The sequence below is a fragment of the Sciurus carolinensis genome, chromosome 2 (genome assembly GCF_902686445.1).
Source record: "Sciurus carolinensis chromosome 2, mSciCar1.2, whole genome shotgun sequence".
NCBI lineage: Eukaryota > Metazoa > Chordata > Mammalia > Rodentia > Sciuridae > Sciurus > Sciurus carolinensis.
The window spans coordinates 175,950,286-175,969,751 of record NC_062214.1 but is presented as its reverse complement, the minus strand read 5'-3'; positions in this window follow the sequence as shown (position 1 = coordinate 175,969,751).

Here is a 19,466-nt window from a genome sequence, read left to right as displayed (position 1 = left end):
CCCTAAGTCGCAAAAGAGCAAATGCCTTCATTCTGAAGACTCCCAAAGGGCTCCTGAAGAACTCTATGGGAGGAGAGAGACTCCAAGGCAGGTGGACGAATGGAACCAGAGACGTGGCTCTGGTGCTCCCCAATCAGAGTCGCTCCAAAATAGCTTTCCCTTCCACAAAATGCTGTGCACGGTTACGTGCTTTTCTGGAAACCCTCTGCAGTACTGTCTTAATAACTTTGTTCAATTAGCTGCTAATGCATTTTTAATACCTGCTAACCTCCCCTTTTAAAAAGAAGTTCTTGGCCAGCCTGGGAAGTGCTGTAGTCCCAGAAAGGACTCTGCAATACCACATTTTCTCAGGCCTGAGAAATGTTAATCATGATTGCTTTTGTAACGGTCCTTAGGGGAAGAGGGGGCATAGCACTCTACCTAAAATGCCCTGATTGATTTGAAGACACACCTGATTCAGATACATCCAACTGTGTGAGGAATGGGGTGGGTGATGGGTCTTAGAATAGTGGGAAAAATAGGAAAAGTTACAACAGCTACAACAGCTGCCAGCACTGTGGCCCAAGGACTGTGTTAGGTTCTCAGGGTGATTCCTGCAGGGGATACTGTCATCCCATTTTACAGATGTAAAAACTAAAACTCAGGAATGCTCAATACAAAGAACAGCTGAGCTTCAAAGAACGCAAACCCAGAGCAGCAGAGCTCTCCACAGATTATCACCAAGGGAGGCCCACAGATCAAAGGCCTCAGCCAGAAACCAAAACCCTGAAGTGATACAGGACCAGGTTGAAAAGCTGAATCCCCTGTTCCCATGGAGGAGGCCACAGAGAGAAGATGCTGCTGGACCTGTGGAAACTGATGCCTGGGCAGTCCCTCCCGCAAGCAGCCGAGGTCTCTCTGTTCAGTAAAATGATAATTTTAAACCTAAGATGAAGACAGACTGGAGAAAGCAGGTGTCAGCGAGACCTAGTAAGACCATAGAGAAGGCATCACTGCTCCCTCCCTGCAAATCAAAATGGTGGGCCACACCCTCGCAAGCCTGCCTCCAGTGTAGCACCCCTCTGCCAAAGCGGCCAGCTCCCTCCAGGGCCCTCCCTCTGCAAGCTCTCTGCTAGTCATTCAGTTTTCTCCCATGCCACCTCCCCACAGTGCTCAGAGCCTGGGCAGGTGAAATGGGAAAGTAGCTTCAGTTGGTCCCCTAAATGCAGATATTAAGCAGGAATCCAATCAATCCAACCACCAGCAGGGAGAGAAGGAATTGATTTCAGCCCTGCCAACGTCCCAGGCTTTCTTCTGTGCAGCCCAAAGGCACGGTCATAAGAGGGGCACAGCCATGGTGGGCGGGTCCAGGCCAGTGCTTAGAAGAGACTTACAGTTGTCCCCAAGTAGTTGAAGCAGAGCCCTCTGGGATTCACCCTGTATCCTAAATGGCAGTCTCTTCCACCCTTGACAGCCCAGGAGAGGGGCTTCAAAAGGAGTAGGAAGCTCCCTCTGGCTTTAGCTGCATTCTTGGGCATTTCGGCTCTATTTCCCAGGTGACAAGTCGCCTGCCCCTTGTACACTGTAAGTCACAGAGCTTAAGTCTGCCCAACTCCCAGGCTTCTTCCACTTTAGCTTCAACGTCACTTACTAAGCACCCATTGTATGCCAGCTCTGTGCCAAGCCCTGAGCAGGAAGCTGTGGAAATACAGCAATGAATCACTGAGAAACATCAGTCAACAATTCATGAGTGCCAGGGCCTGTCTGTATACACGGAATCACCTAAACAGGAGTTTTGTAAAAGAATTTCTGGCCTGCATTCCAGAACACTCTATTTCTGCAGATTTTAGAGAAAGACGCAGCAAATCTGTACTTTTTAAGGATCCCCCAGGATGGAAGTAAATAAGTCAAGGGGGGATTTGGGTTTGTTTTTTTTTTAATTATTATTAAGATATGTAAATGTATTTTTAAATAGGTTGTTTGAGTGGCATTTACCTTGAATGAGGGCCCAGGGTCCTTGGTTATCAAATTAACATTCTCTAATTAAGTGAAAGGCTCTCCTACTGATTCCAGAGTGTAACCAAGTTTTGGAATGTGCCACTAACCAGTGCTGCCCCGGGTATTTCTTTGGAATTGACGCACACTTCGAGAAGGATGGCAGCAGGACCGGGACAAGCTCATCCACACTAAGATTTTAGAGGCCGAGTACTCCGCCACTCTCCCGAGGAGCTGTTTTGAGGCAGGGGAGTCGGCCTGCCTTCTGCAATTAACACAGCAGTTGTATTCAAGAATAAATCAGGGCCTCAGCAAGTTCCACGAGACCTTGCTCAGAGTTAGGGAGAGATGAGGAGAAGAAAGGCCAACTTCTTCGTCACTGACACAGGATGCTGTTTATGCTTCAGCTTTATCGAGCTGGCAGGGCCCAGTGATTTATTGACTGTCTACCAAGTGGCAGCTGGGCTGCCAGTGTGGGCTAGCCAGCTCAGGGCTTCCTGCACCCAAACACTTGTTCATCCTCAAATCCACCAGCCAAACCCACCTCCACCAGAAGGACACCAGAGCAGGAAGGGCAAGGCCCTCCAGGAGTTTGGGGAGGCCATTGGACAAGTTCTTCTGTAACTCAGTCAATGAGACTGAGCATCCAGCTCATGCCTGGTTCAAGGCTGGAACCTAGAGATTGAAAGAATAAGCCAAGCACCCCTGCTCCCAGGGGACCTGTGATCTGGCTTGGGAAGAGAAGACAACACAGATGTCAAAAGTGAAGGCAAGCTAAGGGGAGCAACCACACCCCACCTACCAAGCAGAGTTAAGTGCAGATGACAGCGGACACCTATAACCTAGCAACAGTCACCTACAGAGGGGCCCTATGCCAGACGCTTTTCCAGGTACTTCATATGCATTAACTGACCTAATCCTCAAAGTGACTGCTACAATTTGAATGTATCCTACAAATTTAGTGTGGTTTTTGAAAGTTGATCCCTAATGCAGCAGTGTTGAGAGGTGGAGCCTTTGGAAGGTGATTGTGTCCTGAGGGCTCTGACTTCATGAATGTATTAATCCACTCACTGATTAATGGGTTATCATGGGATGGACTTTATTATAAAATCAAGCTTTCTCTGGCATACATGCTCTGTCTCACCGTGTGATGGCCTGCACCAGATGTCTGCACAAAGCTGTTGGAATTCCCTGACTCCTGAAGCGTGAGTGACATAAACCTTTATTATTTATAAACTACCCAGTCTCAGGTATTCAGTTATAGCAACAGAAAACAAACTAAGACAGAAACCCTAGAAGGGAATACACTGTACAAAGAAACTGAGACCCAGACATGTTAAATAACTTGCCCAAACCACACAGATAGCAAGCACTGGCCTGAGATTAAATTCAACCATGTGATTCAAGAGCAACTGTGTGCCGTTAAATGAACAACTGGCTTCCCAAGAAATGGCACCCTACTGAATTTGCCAACCTCCATAATGCAAATACGCCCACTGTGGCAATTCAAACTACCAATGTGATATCACCGAACCCAGAGTTGGGTGGTCACAGAGATGAGTCCTTCATATGGGTCCTTCATGCAGACACAATGGATATGATTTTAAGAGCATACATAATAATAAAATGTAGTAAATAATTAGGAAGTAATGAGTTTTGAGTACTTACATTTGTTTTTAATTTATAAATTACAGAGTCTAATTCTCAATACTGACTTTAATAATCAGTTCCCACAATTGCTAAAAATGTGTACATTGACTTTTACAAGCTGCTGTGCACTGGATCAAGCACACCACTGATCCAGAGCTACTACTTTACACAGAACCAAAAGATAGAAGAGGCACCACCATTTTGAAACACTTGAAGAAATTTTACTTGGAAGAAGAATGAAAACCCAGAATCGGGATCATTATAAGGGGAATTTTTCAACAGACAAAACTTCTAAAGATAGAACTGACTTCCTAGGTAGATACTAAGTTCTGTCACCAGAGAAATTCAAGCAAGGACTGGATGACTGTTTCAGAACTGAAGAGAGGGTGGGTTCCGGCACAACTGTGGGATTTGAAACTTGAGTCAGAAAATCAATTTGATGAAGTACGTACGGATCTGCAATTTTAAGTGAAATAGAATAGAAAACATAAATAAGACTAATGATTGTTTTTTAACTTTCGTAAGACATCAATAGGTATTCGTGTGTGTATAATTCATATGAATAATGTATACACATGAATACTGAGTTATAATGGTTAAAATGTGAGATATGTATTTTTATTGTGGGTCATGATCAAAGAAGTTTGAAAAGCATTAGCATAAATAATAAGGTCCCCTCTAACTTGAGATTCTATGATTTCATAATACTCATAAGATATTATTTGATAGGTGTATCCTGTCTCCCCCAAAAGACAAGAATAGGGATTGTGACTGGCCACTCTACACATCTCCAGCCTCCAGTTCTGCATCTGGTTCAACAAATATCCTTAAAGACACACTTGGTGAAGGCAGCCGTGACAGAAATCAACATAAGCTTTGCTTTCCCTCCCAGGGTGGGAACTTGATCATATGCAATTCACTCCTGAAGAATTAAGTCCAAAAGAATGGGTTTCCGCAGCATCTGCCCCTGGAACATTCCTTTGGATGGCAGAGAGTACTCTGCAGAGCCCCATCACCAAGGAATGCTCCCCAGAAGAACCTGAATAACCAGTGAGGTTGTGGGAGATGATATAGACAGAAATTTATAAAACCTTTTGTACTTTTTTTTAATCTTCCCGCTCCTTATTATGGGTTAGCTTCCACATATCAGAGAAAACATTTGACTTTCAGTTCTTTGGGATTGGCTTATTTCATTTCACGTGATAGTCTCCAGATCCATTCATTTACTGGCAAAAGTCATACATTCATTTTTCTTTATGGCTGAGTAATACTCCATTGTGTATACACACCACATTTTCTTTATCCATTCATCTGTTGAAGGGCACCTAGGTTGGGTCTATAGTTAAGCTATTGTGAATGGAGCCGCTATAAACATTGATGTGGATGCATCACCGTAGAATGTTAATTTTAAATCCTTTGGATATAAGCTGAGGAGTGGGATAACTGGGTTGAATGGTGGTTCCATTCCTAGTTTTGTGAGGAATCTCCATACTGTTTTTCACAATGGTTGCACCAATCTGTAGTCCTACCAATAATTGAAAAAATAACTATAGGTAAATGGCAGAAAGATCGATAGAGGGAAGGCAGCCGGAGGTGGGTTATGAAAGGTGACCAGGGACCTAAATTAGGACAAGATATATTTCTTGCTTTTATAATTATGTCACAATGAACTCTACTGGAATGCATAACTAAAAAGAACCAATACAATTTTTTTAAAAAAGAAAGAAATTAGAAAAAGAAGAAATTAACAAGATCCATCTGTGAGTGATTCCCTGGAGCTCTTCAGAGAGGAGGACACAGAAGCCACTGGTACAGGAAGAAAGATCAACTGGCACCAGTGTGGATGTGAGAGACAGGAGAAGGTGGCCCGAAGCGGAGATCTAACACAGAAAGCAGGCGGGAGGAGAGGGAGAAGAAAGGAGCCTGCGAGAGGACAGGGGTCGTTAAGAGCAGTCACAGGAAAAACCATCTGGAGCCAGAAGACAACAGCGCTCAGGATTTGCATGCTTGTGATTATTTATTTTATGTCTCTTTCCCGCTCTGAGTTCTGAATCCATGAGAACCAAGACCCATGACTGATCTGTCCCTGGGACCTCTTCAGAAAGCAATCAATATTTGTTCACTTGACAGAAAGATGAGCTAATTAAGGTGAACTCTATTATAACAGGGAGTCTCACTGCCTAAACTTAACTGGAACTGCCTCCCAGTTTGAAAATCACCAACAGATTATAGCCCCCAGGAAGGCTGGTCCTGGGGCAAAGACTAGGATCCAGTTACTCAACTTTCAATAAATATGTTAAATTAAATTTATTTTAACTGGCACAAAAAACATAAAAATTATACTTATTAATGGGATAATGTGAAGTTTTGATACAGGTATATATTGTGTGAGGAATTTCCAGATTAACCTGTTTAAGTCAGGTTAAACATATCTATCTCCTCCAACATTTATTATCTCTTTATAGTGAAAACTTTCAAAATCCTTTCTCCTAGCTTGTTGAAATGCACAGTACATTCTTGTTGTCCGTGGACACCCCATGGTATAATAGCACACCAGAACTTCCTGCTCCTAACTTAGTACCCGTTGATCAACATTTTTCCATCTCCTCCATAAATATTTTTGGGACCCAACAATTTCCCAACTGCTTTTCCGAGTGACCAAGTGTTAATAGCCAAGTCAAGGTCTTGGTGGGATGGCCATTGTGTCCCCCCTGTTGTCACTGAGTCAACAGGGAAATCTGCCCCCATACAAAGGAGAAGGCTCTCCTCCCACCTAATGCCAAGAATTGGTTGTAAAACTTTGAAGGCAACGAGGAGTATCTGTCTCCCATTTCCCATTCCCAGGCTTCCCACCTGTAGTCAGCAATGTGCTGAATAAGGGCAGAAAACTGATGATCAAGGCTAAAGGATACTTGAGGATACCTTGCAAAAAGGGAATGAATACAGGGAAACCCTTGGAGCAACACACACACACACACACACACACGCACACACACACACTGTGCTCTAAAAGACATTTGTAGAGGAAATGCACAGAGGGAGACTCTCGGGAGGCAACCTCTGCACAGAGGGAGACTAGAGCATGCAGAGCACTCCTCTCCAACCAAACACTCAAGAGGCCTTGCAGCACTGCTGGTAGAAGGCAGGCTTGGAATCAAAGGAGACAGCTCTTTGCTCTTGACTTTGTCCATCACTAACTGGGAAAGTCTCTGAACTTCTCTGCAAGTTTCCTTGCCTATAAAATGGGGATACCATGATCTATGACCCAGAGTCATTTTAAGGAGTCAAAAATAGGGCCAACATACTGGCTGACATATAGCCAACACACAATAAGTAGTAGCTGATGAAGATGCTGATAGCTGGGTGCCAATCGGGTTCTTCACTTACCTTCACCAAAACTAAAGCATAATTCCTGGGCAAGTTGCTGATATACCCGCAACCCAGGGAACCCGGCTTGATCACATACACATTGATGGGTCTTTGTCTGAACCCTGACCTCACTCTACCCCTTTCTGAAGCAGCGGGACTTTGCTTGCTTCCCCACAACCTCTGGAAATTCACCTCATGGTACTGGGTATTTCCCCTTTCTCCTCTCCTTTTTCTTCTACTCAGACCTTCTCTTCTCATTAAAGAAAATGGGTAAATGAGTCTCCTTTTCCTCCCTTCCCAGAGATATCTAAGATTAATCCCCATCCTGCTACAATACCTTAGACTCGGTGCAATAGAGAAACCAACAAAAGAGCAGACTATTGCCTAGTTTCAACAAGTTTATTTACTTTTCAAATATTCTACCTACTTATATTTTTTAAATGGAAGGGAAAAAAAACACTATGGAGTCAAGTAAGCTCAGAAAACTTGGAGATTGGAAATAAGAAGAATTAAGAGGCAAAAAATAATGAATCCCATCAAAAGTTATCCAGAAGAAATAAGTGAGTTTAGAGAGATTTCAGAATATCACATCAATGTACAAATATCAATTGTATCTCTACATACTTGTGAAGAACAATTTAAAGATGAAAAATATTTTTAATTCCACTTATAATAGCATCAAAAACTAAAATATTTAGGAATAAACTTAACAAAAGTGCAAAATTACAAAATCTTGTGGAAATTAATGAAAGAAGACCTAAAAATGCAAAGACATCCCATGTTCATGGATCAGGAGACTTAAGATATATCATTAAATGGCAATATTCCTAAATTGATTTATAGATTCAATATATAACTTGTAAAAATCCCAGTCACTTTTTCGGAACCAATTGACAAGTTGATCTGAAATTTACATATAAATTCAAGGGACTGATAACAGCCAAAACAATCTTGAAAAAATATTTAGAAGACTTGTTCTTCCTTATATCAAAAGTTACTTTGAAGCTATAGTAACTAAGATAGTAAGGCACTGGCATAAGGATAGATTTATGGGTTAATGAAATAAAACTGAGAGTCTAGAAATAAAATTTTAATACCTTGTATATATAGATGCACAAGCAATGTTACTGAATTACAGGTCCTCTTCCTATTCCCCTCCTACTGTGGACCTTGGGGATTTGGCTCCATGCTGGTGGCTTTTCCAATGCCACTTGACCAGAAAATTTCTTGACTAAATTACAGGAACATTTTCAGTTTCATTTTCAAAGAAAAATTTATTTCTTACAAAAGGAAAAGGAAGCAAGGAAGTTGAATAGAAACAAACAAACAAACAAACAAAAAAATACCAAAGGATAGGTATCTTGGGCCAAAACTACAGGACCTCTACACTAACCAGAATCCCTTTCATTCTTCCTTCATACAAAAGAAAGTGGAAACTGCTTCATGGATCTGAATCACCCACAGTGGTCCTAGGAACCAGTTCAAGAAGTCTGGACCTCCTAAAATACAGTAATCTAGCCTCTGAGCTAATGCTTCTAAATCAGTTAAAATTAATTCAGTAGCAAAACATAGAAATATCACTAATGGTGGCTTAAAATAGAGGGATAGTTATTACTTACTAGACAAGAAGTAGAGGTAGGTGGTCGTAAGGTAAGTATTGCTGCCCAGCTATGTCCTTGGGATCTAGTTCCATCAATCCTCTGCCGTCATCACTATATTACATTCCCCCTCATAGTCACAACATAGCTGCCACATTGTAAACATCACATCATCACATGAAAATACCCAAAAGATCCCCACAAGACAGCAGCAAAATAGCTTTTTTCTTTTTAACATCCCACTTATTAGGAAGGAAATGGCTTTCCAAGAAGTCCCTAATGGTCATGTTCTTGCAAATCTTTGTCCAAAACATGGTCACCATAGACTAAGAAACAAGGAAAAAGAATTAGCCTATCTTGATTCCATTTTAAGCACCTCCTCACTGGCTTGCTCAGTGACAGGACCCTGACCATTGCTCCTTTCAACTGATTTTCTAATATGACCAAACCAGCTCAGTCTTCCTGAAAGTGAGGAAGTGAGCTTTGATGTGGCTTCCATTGGATCCACCAGCAACCCTGGTTCCCAGGTTTGGCCTGATGTGACCACAGAGATTATGGCTTCTGCTGCCATTTTGTATTTGTATATTGATGTTATGAAAGGTTTTTCTTACTATGTGCCACAGTAAAAAAAAAAAAAAAGAAGAAGAAGAAGAAGAAAAACAAAAGGTTGAGGCACCAGTGTCTCCTCATTATCTTTATCTGAAACCACACATGAAGACATGCACTAGAAAATGTCCCAGACCACCCACAGGCAGTGAGTCTCCCACAGGGGAGAGAGACAGAACAGGCATGACAGACCCTGTACATAAGTTTATGTAATTACAGTCTTCCTTCAGGTTCACCAAGAAAAACTTCATTGGTCCGCTCAGATTTTACTGGTTTTTAAAAGCCCTTTTGACTTGTCTCAGCAGGGACTCTGGTTCAGCCAGCTTCCAAAGAGAAATGTGAAGGCTGAGGACCCAGTCAGCAGCTAACGTCAAGTCCTGCCTACAAACCATGCTCTGGCCAGCCTCTGGGCCAATTTCCACCTGGTACTTGGAGGGCTGAAACTTTTAGATTAGTACTGAATCTGCCAGCTTCCATCTCGTTCACATGGGACCAGGCTGCCACGGCCCCAGGAGAAGGGTGCCCTGAACTGTGCCCAACATAGCTCACATTTGCCCCCTTCTCCTGGAAGACCCCCTTGCTGCTTTTTCTCAGTTTGGTTCCCACATACACCTTCCTTTCTTGATTCGTTTGGATTTTCTTCCTCACTTCTCTTATCTCCCCCTGTATTAGTCCACTTTCTATTATTATGACAAAATATCTGAGACTTGGAACTTTATAAAGAAAAGAGGTTATTTATCTCCATTTTTGGATGCTAAAAGTCCAAGAACGGGTTGTCCCATAGATTAGCCTCTGGTAAGGGTCCAAAGGTGGATTCCATCATGGTAGGAGCACTTGTGAGAGGAAGAGATCACATGGAGTATCTGAAAGCCAGAGGCCAGGGTGAGGCCAACCTCACTCTTTATAACAATTCTTTCATGAAAACTAAGATCCCATGAGAAAGACATCAGTTTCTTCCAAGGGCAGTGTCCTCAATGACCTAATTACTTCCCACCAGTCCCCACTTAAAGTTTCCACACCACCTTCCAGCAGCCTCACACTGAGGATCAAGCTCCCAACACAGAATCCACAGGGGACAAGCCACCACAGGTCCACAGCACCCTCTAGCAGTCTCCCTGCTCTGCTCTTCCTGGGTGGGTGAGACCGGGCTCAGACGGTTGGCGATCCAACCCTGGCCACCACTTTCTGGCGGGGTTAGCTGAGCAACTACTCAACACTGGGGCTTGGTTTCTTATCTGTACAGTGGCAATAATTGTCTCCCAGAGTCGCTGTGAGGATGAAGGAAAGATCGATAAATCATGTGCTCCAAGCTCTCAGAGTGCCAGTCACTCAGGTTACCTGAGCAGGCACCCAAGAGGCTCCACCCAGTGTCCAGAATGTACAGGTGGATACGTGCAAAAGGCAGCTGTGATTGTAACTCTGTCTTTGTCATCGTCACCGAGAGGCCTTCTTTCCAGTCCCCTTCCCCTCGTGACTCTCAAGGATCCCCTCGCTCGTTCTGTAAAAGCACCTATGACCCAGGCTGGAAGGGAAGGATGGGCAGACTGGCCAGCAGACCCCTTCCCTTGTTGGGCTGTCAAAGCCTGAAGGGAACTAAAGTGTGTTGAGGGGGCCGGATCATCACCCTGAGTGACAGCATTTGATAACTCGTCACCAAACCAGAATCCACGCAGGCTGCTCTCCACAGAGCTGGCAAGGGATCCTGTGGAGGGCACCCCAAACTTGTGGGTGGCACTGACTGGGATCTCTTCACCTCCATCCATAACACGGAGCCTCCCTCTACCTCCCAGGTAGAAGGGCATAAATGAGGGGCATGGAGACTGGAGGCGGGAGGTCCTGGACGGGGCAACACCACCAACCAGCCGGCAAAGGCGAGGGAGAGACAGAGAGAGCAGAGAGACAGAGACAAAGAGAGAGAGCACACTCTCTGCTGCTCCCCAATGACTTCATGGGGGTCCCTCAAGGTCTCTATCTGATAATCTCAAAAATAAGTGTAATTGGGCGCCGTGGGTCTTGCCTGTCATCCCAGCGGCTCCGGAGGCTGAGGCAGGAGGATCTTGAGTTCAAAGCCAACAGCAAAAGCGAGGCCCTAAGCAACTCAGTGAGACCCTGTCTCTAACAAAATACAAAATAGGGCTGGGGCTGTGGCTCGGTGGTCAAGTGCCCTTGAGCTTAATACCCGATACCCACCCCCCCAAAAATAGGTATAGTAGTCTCGCCTCCTTTTCTCCCCGAACAGTGTGACTATTAAAAGGAACATCAGGTAAGGAAAGGTTGTGAAATCCCCAAAGTGTGGTGTCCCTGGCAGGAACCCGTGTTATCTGCGTCAATTTTCAACACAGAGCGAATGAGCTGAGGGCAGAGGGGGCAAACAGTGGGCCCCAGCCTGTCTGCGGCTGGGCTGGGTTTGGACTGTGCTCTGTATTGTGTTTTCTTTTTTTTAATGTGGTTTGTTGCCAGTATTTTAAACCCATAAATTCCACATAAACATCTAGATTTCTGTCCTGAAAAATCAGATGATGCTGCAATCATTAGCCATAGCTAAAGGCATCTGCCTTCAGCCAGGGCCAGGAGGGAGCTCCAGTTCACCACAGGGACAGCGTCCCCACCCCAAATCCTAACCACGGCAACCGTCCCCGTCCAAACACACCCACAGAGGCACACACACCACAAGCAGCGCTCTTCACTCCCTCACCTGATCCCCGCCCCTGAGTTTGAGACTCCTGGTCCAGCGTTAAGACCATCCTCTGAGGATACTCACCCCTGCTTGATCACTTCAGCTCCGCCACTTACGTGCTGTGTGACCCTAAGAATTACTGCACCCCTCTGAGCCTCGTTGCCCAGTCTATTACATGTGCATTCACTCATTCCCCCAATATTTATCGAATGCCTATTCTGGGCCAGGCATTCAGCAAACAAGATCAACAAAGCAGACAATCGATGAGTAAAAAAGATAATTTTCTGATTTTGATCGCACTATGCGAGAACTAATACAAGGTTCCAGGGAGCAGCAGGTGGGGGGCGGGTTGTAGGGGCCACTCGGGCCCAGGTGGTCAGGAAAGAGCTGGCACAAGTGGTCCCACTTGCTTGGCTGTTTGGGAAATGAAAGGGTGGAATTTAAACACAATGCCAAGCTGCTGTTAGTGGCACCGCACACCCTTCCCCACCATACTGGGTCGTATTAGGAAGGAGCCTAAGGAGAAGGAAGGGGGTGGGGGAGGGACAGCTCCCAGGAGCAGGTGGGACCCAGGCCTCCCCACCCCCACCCCCCAGCCCACACTTCAGAGCTGCTTTCAAAGCCTCCACAATTATCCCATCTATAAATACAGCCTCCAGAGCAGAGAGGGGGCAGACACAGGCAGGAGGATTTAACCCTTGAATGGGCCTCTCCATCTTGCTTTCCCTGACAGTTTTTTTCCCCTCTCTTCCTTCTCCCTCTCTGCTCACAGTCCCTCTCCAAAGTCCCTTTCCCACCAGCAGCTGAATCAATGTTTGACTTGTACAGACAGCTGCCCCACTGCAGTCTGGGAAGGATTCAGTGGGGGCAGTGGATAAAAATCCATCACTCAGAGGTATTCATCCTACAAGCCTCAGTGCTCAGCATTGGCTCTCCGGCCAGCCCAGCATTGGGCCTGGAGAGAGGTCCAGCTCCAAGGGCCTTGGCATGTCAATCTCCAATCCCCTTCTCCCTGGGTGCTGTAGGCCTAGGATTTAGTCGCCCTGGAGGGAAGGAGCATTTGTTTAGATAAAGGCCATGGTTAGATCTTCTGTTTGCCCCACAATAAACAAGTTCCTACTCACTAGCTCACCCTTCTCTCTGGTTCCCAGCTCACTGTCTCCTGGATCCCAGAGCATCATGGCTTCCTCCCGCCTCGGGGACTTGTGTACACACTGTCTGGAAAAGAGTCCCCTCACTTTCTGATCCAGGAAGACTTCCCTAGTAGCCCAGATTTTATCAATCCCTCCTACAGCTTGATATACCCTGTGGCTGGTGGGATTTTCATGACGTGTCCTCCCCCATACACCGCCCTGTGAGTCTTGTGTCTATTGACACTGTTGTGTCCCTACACCAAGCTCGGGCCTGGAGCCTAGTCGGCACTCAATGAATACTGGTGAGCGAGTAGGTGGATGATGACCGCCTGTCACGTGTTAACACCATGATATGTGCAGAACACTAACACCCCTCTAGAATGTAAGCATGGGGGTCCAGGGTGGCGCCTGCCTTGCGAAGCCCTGGTGTGCACACAGCCCAGTATGTGGCGCAGTGACTACTGTATGCTCAGGGAATACCAGGTGACCGAGCAGAATGAGTGAATGACACCAAAGGGCTCTTACTTAAGATGAGTTCAGTGAGGGGCTTCTCAGCAACATTGAAGCATGATTCAGGGACTTTACTTCAGCAAAACTCCCATAATAAACATCACAAAGCAAGCTGTGAAATTGGTATTTTAAAAAAATTATTTTTAGCCATTGGTAAGAAGGTAATCAATAGGAGGTGAATTCTGGTCTGTATGTGAAGTCAGTACCTGGAGCAAACGATGTGATAGACAGAGACCGAGGGCCAGCGCTACCAGAACACCTATAGATTTCCTAGTAGACTAGACATGGGCCACATTTGTCTGGGGGTAAAGAGAGGACTCCCTTAATTGACTTAGCCGAGATACCAAAGGAAAACTTTGAGGTCAGCGCATACCCCGTGGGGGCGCTCAGACCCAATGGCCATTTGCCACACATCATCATGTGTGGCGCACCTGATGCAGGTCTAGGCTGTGGGTGTGGAGTGGTGGGTTGGGGAGATACCAGCTCTCTTGGAAATTTCATTCTAGCAGAAGGATATGTAGATTAAGACCACTTTAAGCTGGGCATAGTCGCATACACCTGTTGATAGGAAAGATCACAAGTTCAAGTCCAGACCCAGCAACTTAGCAAGATCCTGCCTTAAAATAAAAGTGACTTGAGAGGGAGGAGGGGGCAAGGGTATGAAAGACGGTGAAATGAGACAGACATTATTACCCTATGTGAAAGATGGTGAAATGAGACAGACATCACTACCCTATGTGCATGTATGATTACATGAATGGTGTGAATCTACATCGTGCACAACCATAAAAACGAAAAGATGCACCCCATGTGCGTACAATGAATCAAAATACAGTCTGTAAAAATTAAAAAAACATTTAAGTAACAAAAAATAAATAAAAATGACTGGGGATGTAGCTCAGTGGTAAAGCATCCCTGGGTTCAATTCCCAGTACCAAAATAAATAAGTACAAAAATAACCATTTTAGATGAGAAGTGCTACCAAGAAAATAAAAGGACCAGCAGAGGCCGACGGTAGCCGGAGTGGGTGATCAGGGGAGCTTTGAAGCAGGCGAGGGGAGCGTGGAGGCACGAATGAGCTCAACACTGAAGAACCAGGCTGCAGAGGGGCAGGGCAGAACGTTCCAGGACCAGGGAAACAGGCCCGCGCAAAGGCATCATCCAGTTCAAACAGCTGGGGAGACGCAAGGAAAAAATGGCCAGCATGCTAGAAAGATGAACCCACGACTCTTCCCACTTCCTGACTGTGCCCCTCCAAGATTCATGCAGCTGCAGCTCTAACCCCTAGTTGACTACTTGGAGATGGAATCCAAGGAAGGAATTAAGGTTAAATGAGGTCCTAAGGGTGAGGCCCTGATCCCACAGCATTAGCGTCCTTATAAGACGAGCTCCCTATTAGAGAGCCTCTTCCCCACCCCAGCCCCGCCTGTACCAAGGGGTCCCACGAGCACTCAGGGCTATGGCAGCTGCCCACAAACCAAGAGAAGAGCCTTCAGAATGAAAACTACCTTGCAGACACCTTGATGTTGGACTTGCAACCTCCAGAACTCTAAGAAGTGAACTGTTGAAGTCACCCCATCTGAGGCATTTTGTTAGGACAGCCTGAGAAGATGAATGTGGTTCCAAAAATGAAAAAAAAAAAAAAAAAAGAGCATTTTTATCAGATTGGGACAAATTTACCTGGGAGCAAACATGACCTGAATTCATATAATACTATTTATTGTATTCACTTATCTAGCTTTATGGGAATATTAAGAATAGTCATACATTCCATTGATGAAATACTGATCTGCTTTTGTGCCTTAGAACCCGCTAGAGTATCAGGGTATATATCAGGGTATATATGATACATAAACTAGGGTATCTTTTCGGAATCCAAAAAAAAAACTCTGAATTATTGAACAAATCTGACCCAAGGGACTTAAATAAGGGATTATGAATTAGGATTTCCTTTAAAATCTTTACCATTGAGGGGTTCCCTATTTCCTACAATAGGGCAGATTGAAGAAAAGCTAGGTAAATGCAAATAGCTTCCTCATTGCAGCGTTCTTAAGAACTTTTAGTGTGTCCATCACTCTCAGAATGGGGACACTGAATGCAGTGTTTCCCAAGCTTACTGAATAAAGAAGGAAAGTCACCTCCCAAGACTAGGCCTTAAGGATGTCATTTCTGGAAGCACTAAATACACTACTTCACCGGCCCCCTGGGGACGTTCAAGCTGCTTTGTGGTCTTCTGAACAAAGATCAGATGCTCTGTGGGAGATTTCAGACTTGGAAGAAGAAGTGAGTCAGAAGAGTCAAACTCAGTTCCCCAGGCCCATGCTCCCAGTATCCCCTGACCTTTCATCTCTACCTCCTTCTTCTCTGTGTGTCTGTCTCAAACTCTTTCTACCTCTCTTATAAAGATATGTGTGATCATATTTAAGGCTCACCAAGATAATCTAGGATATAAGCACCTCTGCTCACAATCCTTAACTTAATCTTAATATTAACTTAATACCTTGCCGCCCAAGGTAATTTTTCATGCTTTGCCATATGAGGGAATAACCACAGGCTCAAGGATTGGAACATGAACATATGGGGGAGGAGAAATACTGCCCAATACAGTGTAAGTTGCTTATATTTTACATGAAGAGGTATAATTCCACTTAAAGGTAAACGTGTGATAGGTGAAAGATGTAAAAATATAGAAGAACATAAGAAGACTACCAACCAACTTGCCCTAATCAATATTTATTGAACGAGACACACAGCAATAGCAGAATACACTTTTTTTTTTTTTTAGTGTAAATGGTATATTTACTAGACAGACCTTATTCTGGACCATGGAACACATCTCAATAAGTTTAAGATTGAAATCATACAAAATGATATTGTGGAATTAATCTAGGAATCAATAATAATAAACTATTTGAAAATCTCCAAATAGCTGCCAATTTATTAAGTAATATACTTTTTTAAATAACCCACAAGTCAAATAAGAAATCACAAGGGAAATCATAAAACATTTTGACATGAATGAAAATGAAAACGCATCATGGCTAAAGGAGTGTTCAAGGCTAAAGTACTGCTTGCTATGCTGATGCAGTCATGAGTCGCTTAATGACAGTGTCAACCTGAGGAATGGGTCCTTAGGCAATTTCATCATTGTGCAAACATCTCAGAGGATAATTCTATGAATTACAATGGCTACAATGTCACTGAGTGATATAATCTTAAGGGACACCATTAAATATGTAGTCCATTGTTGACTGAGACATCATTACACAGTGCATGACTTCATAGCATAAAAGAAGAAAAGTCTTATATAAATGGTCTAAATTTCTCATCTTAAGAAACAGAAAAAAGAAGAACAAATTAAACCCAAAATAATCTGAGGAAATACAATAATAAAGCTAAGAGAGGATATGAATGAAATAGAGAACTAAAAATCAACTTTAAAAACCCAACATAATCAAAAGTTGGTTCTCTGAAAAGATCAATAAGAGTAATCAAACTCCAGAAATATTCATCGGGAAAAAAAACACCAAAAACTACTAATATCGGGTATGAAAGAAGATACATCACAACGGATCCCACAGATATTAAGAAGATACTAAGTAATTACTAAGAGCATTATACCAATGAATTCACAAATTTAGATGAAATGAGAAAATTCCTTGAAAGATACAAAGTACCAAAGCTCACCCAGGAAGAAATAGATAATCTCAAGAGCCCTACATCTATCTATTGAAGAGATCAAACTATTGTCATTTTATTCTTATTAAAGGAAATTAAATTACTCAACTAAAAAAATTTTTATTTGTTTAAATACTTTCTGCAAAAAAAAAAAAACTTTACTCTCACAATGGTAAGAAGTTTATTAAACATTTAAGAAAGAATTGATGCCAATTTTACACATATTTTTCCAGAAAATAGAAGAAAAGGAATACTTCATCTCACTGAGACTACCATTACGCTGAGAGAAAAATATTACAGAAAACTATAGACCAATGCACCTTAAAAATAAATAAAAAAGACAAATGCAGAAAACTTCAACTAATTTTTAGCAAATTGAATCCAGAAATATATCAAAAATAGATTACATAATGATCAAGTAGAATTCACCCTAGGAAGGCTAGTTGGTTTAACAATCAAAAACTAAACAATCCCATTTGCCAGATTAATAGGCTTTTAATAATATATTTCATATATGCTTGTATCCCAATAGACACAGAGAAATTGTTGACAAAATTCAGCAGAGAGAACCTACAGAATGGGAGAAAATCTTCGCTAGCTACTCTCTGGCAGAGGATTAATATCTAGAGTATATAAAGAACTCAAAAAACTTAACACCAAAAAACCAAATAACTCAATTAATAAATGGGCAAATGAATTAAACAGGCACTTCTCAAAAGAAGAAATACAAATGACCAAAAAATATATGAAAAATGTCCAATATCATTAGCAGTTAGGGTAATGCAAATCAAAACTACGCTGAGATTTCATCTCACACCAGTCAGAACAACAGCAATCAAGAATACAAATAAATGCTAGAGAGACTGTGGAGAAAAAGGAACACTTTTACACTGTTGGTAGGACTGTAAATCAGTACAACCACTATAGAAATCAGTATGGAGGCTCCTCAAAAGACTCAACATGGAACCACCATATGACCCAGCTATAACACTCCTAGGTATTTATCCTGAAGAATTATACTCATCATACTACAGTGATACATGTATACCCATGTTTCAGCAGCATAATTCACAATAGCCAAACTATGGAACCATCCTAGGTGTCCATAAATGAATGGATAAAGGAAATGTAGTATATACGCACAAGGAGTTTTATTCAGCCATAAAGAAAAATGGAATGATGTCATTTGCAGGAAGATGGACAGAACTAGAGACCATTATGTTAAACAAAATTAGTCAAACTCAAGTCAAGGGTCGTATGTTTTCTCTCATATGCAGAAGCTAGGGAGGAAAAAGAAAAAGAAAGGTGGAGGCTTGAGATCTCATGGTAATAGAGGGAGATCAGGAAAGAGATCAAGGAGTGGGTGGAGGGAGGGGAGAAGTGCTGGGGAGTGATTTTAACCAAATTATATTGCTGTATTGTGTGCATGTACAAATATGTGACAACAAATCCCATCATTATGTATAACTATAATGCACCAATAAAAAATGTGGGTGGGGGAATAAAGAAGGTGCTAACAAAGTCCAGTGTCTAGGGCCTGCTTCCTGGTTCGCAGACTACTCACCTACTCACTGTGCCCTCACGTGGCAAAACAGGTGAGCCAATCATCTATTCATTCACGAGAGCTCTGTCTTCATAACCTAATCACCTCCCAATGGTTCACCTCCAAACACCACTGCACTAGAGAATAGGCTTCAACACCTGAATTTGGAGGAACACTAACATTCGGCCTCTGGCAAGGAGAGAGGTTCCAGAAACCATAATTTGTCTTTCACTTCAGAAGGTATATTCCCTCATGTCCCAGACAATGGGCAACTAGACATTTTTTTTTTTTTTTTGATGGGATACTTCCCTAGCTCCCATTTACCTCCCCAGTCTGACTAGCACAATGTCATCAATATGGTGAGCTGTGTGATGATGTCCTGTTCAAGTACAGTCAGTCCAGATCTGGACCATTTCATAACAGAAAGAGGAGAATTAGAATAATCTGAGATAAGATGGCAAGAACAGCATTTTCTGTTCTGAGTGACTGCAAACTGCTTCTGATATTCTTATATGATAAGTAGTAGGATGGAAGAGAATGCATTTGCAAGATTCATAACCATACACTCTCAGCTTCCAAGACCTATATAGTTTTCTCAGGGACCAGACTGGTGACCTAAATGGAGAGACATCATGAGGACCATCTCCCCTGCATCCTTTTAGATTTAGATGACAGCGTTAATTTCTGCCATCTTCCCTGAGATGAGATATTGGTTTAGATTTACTGAC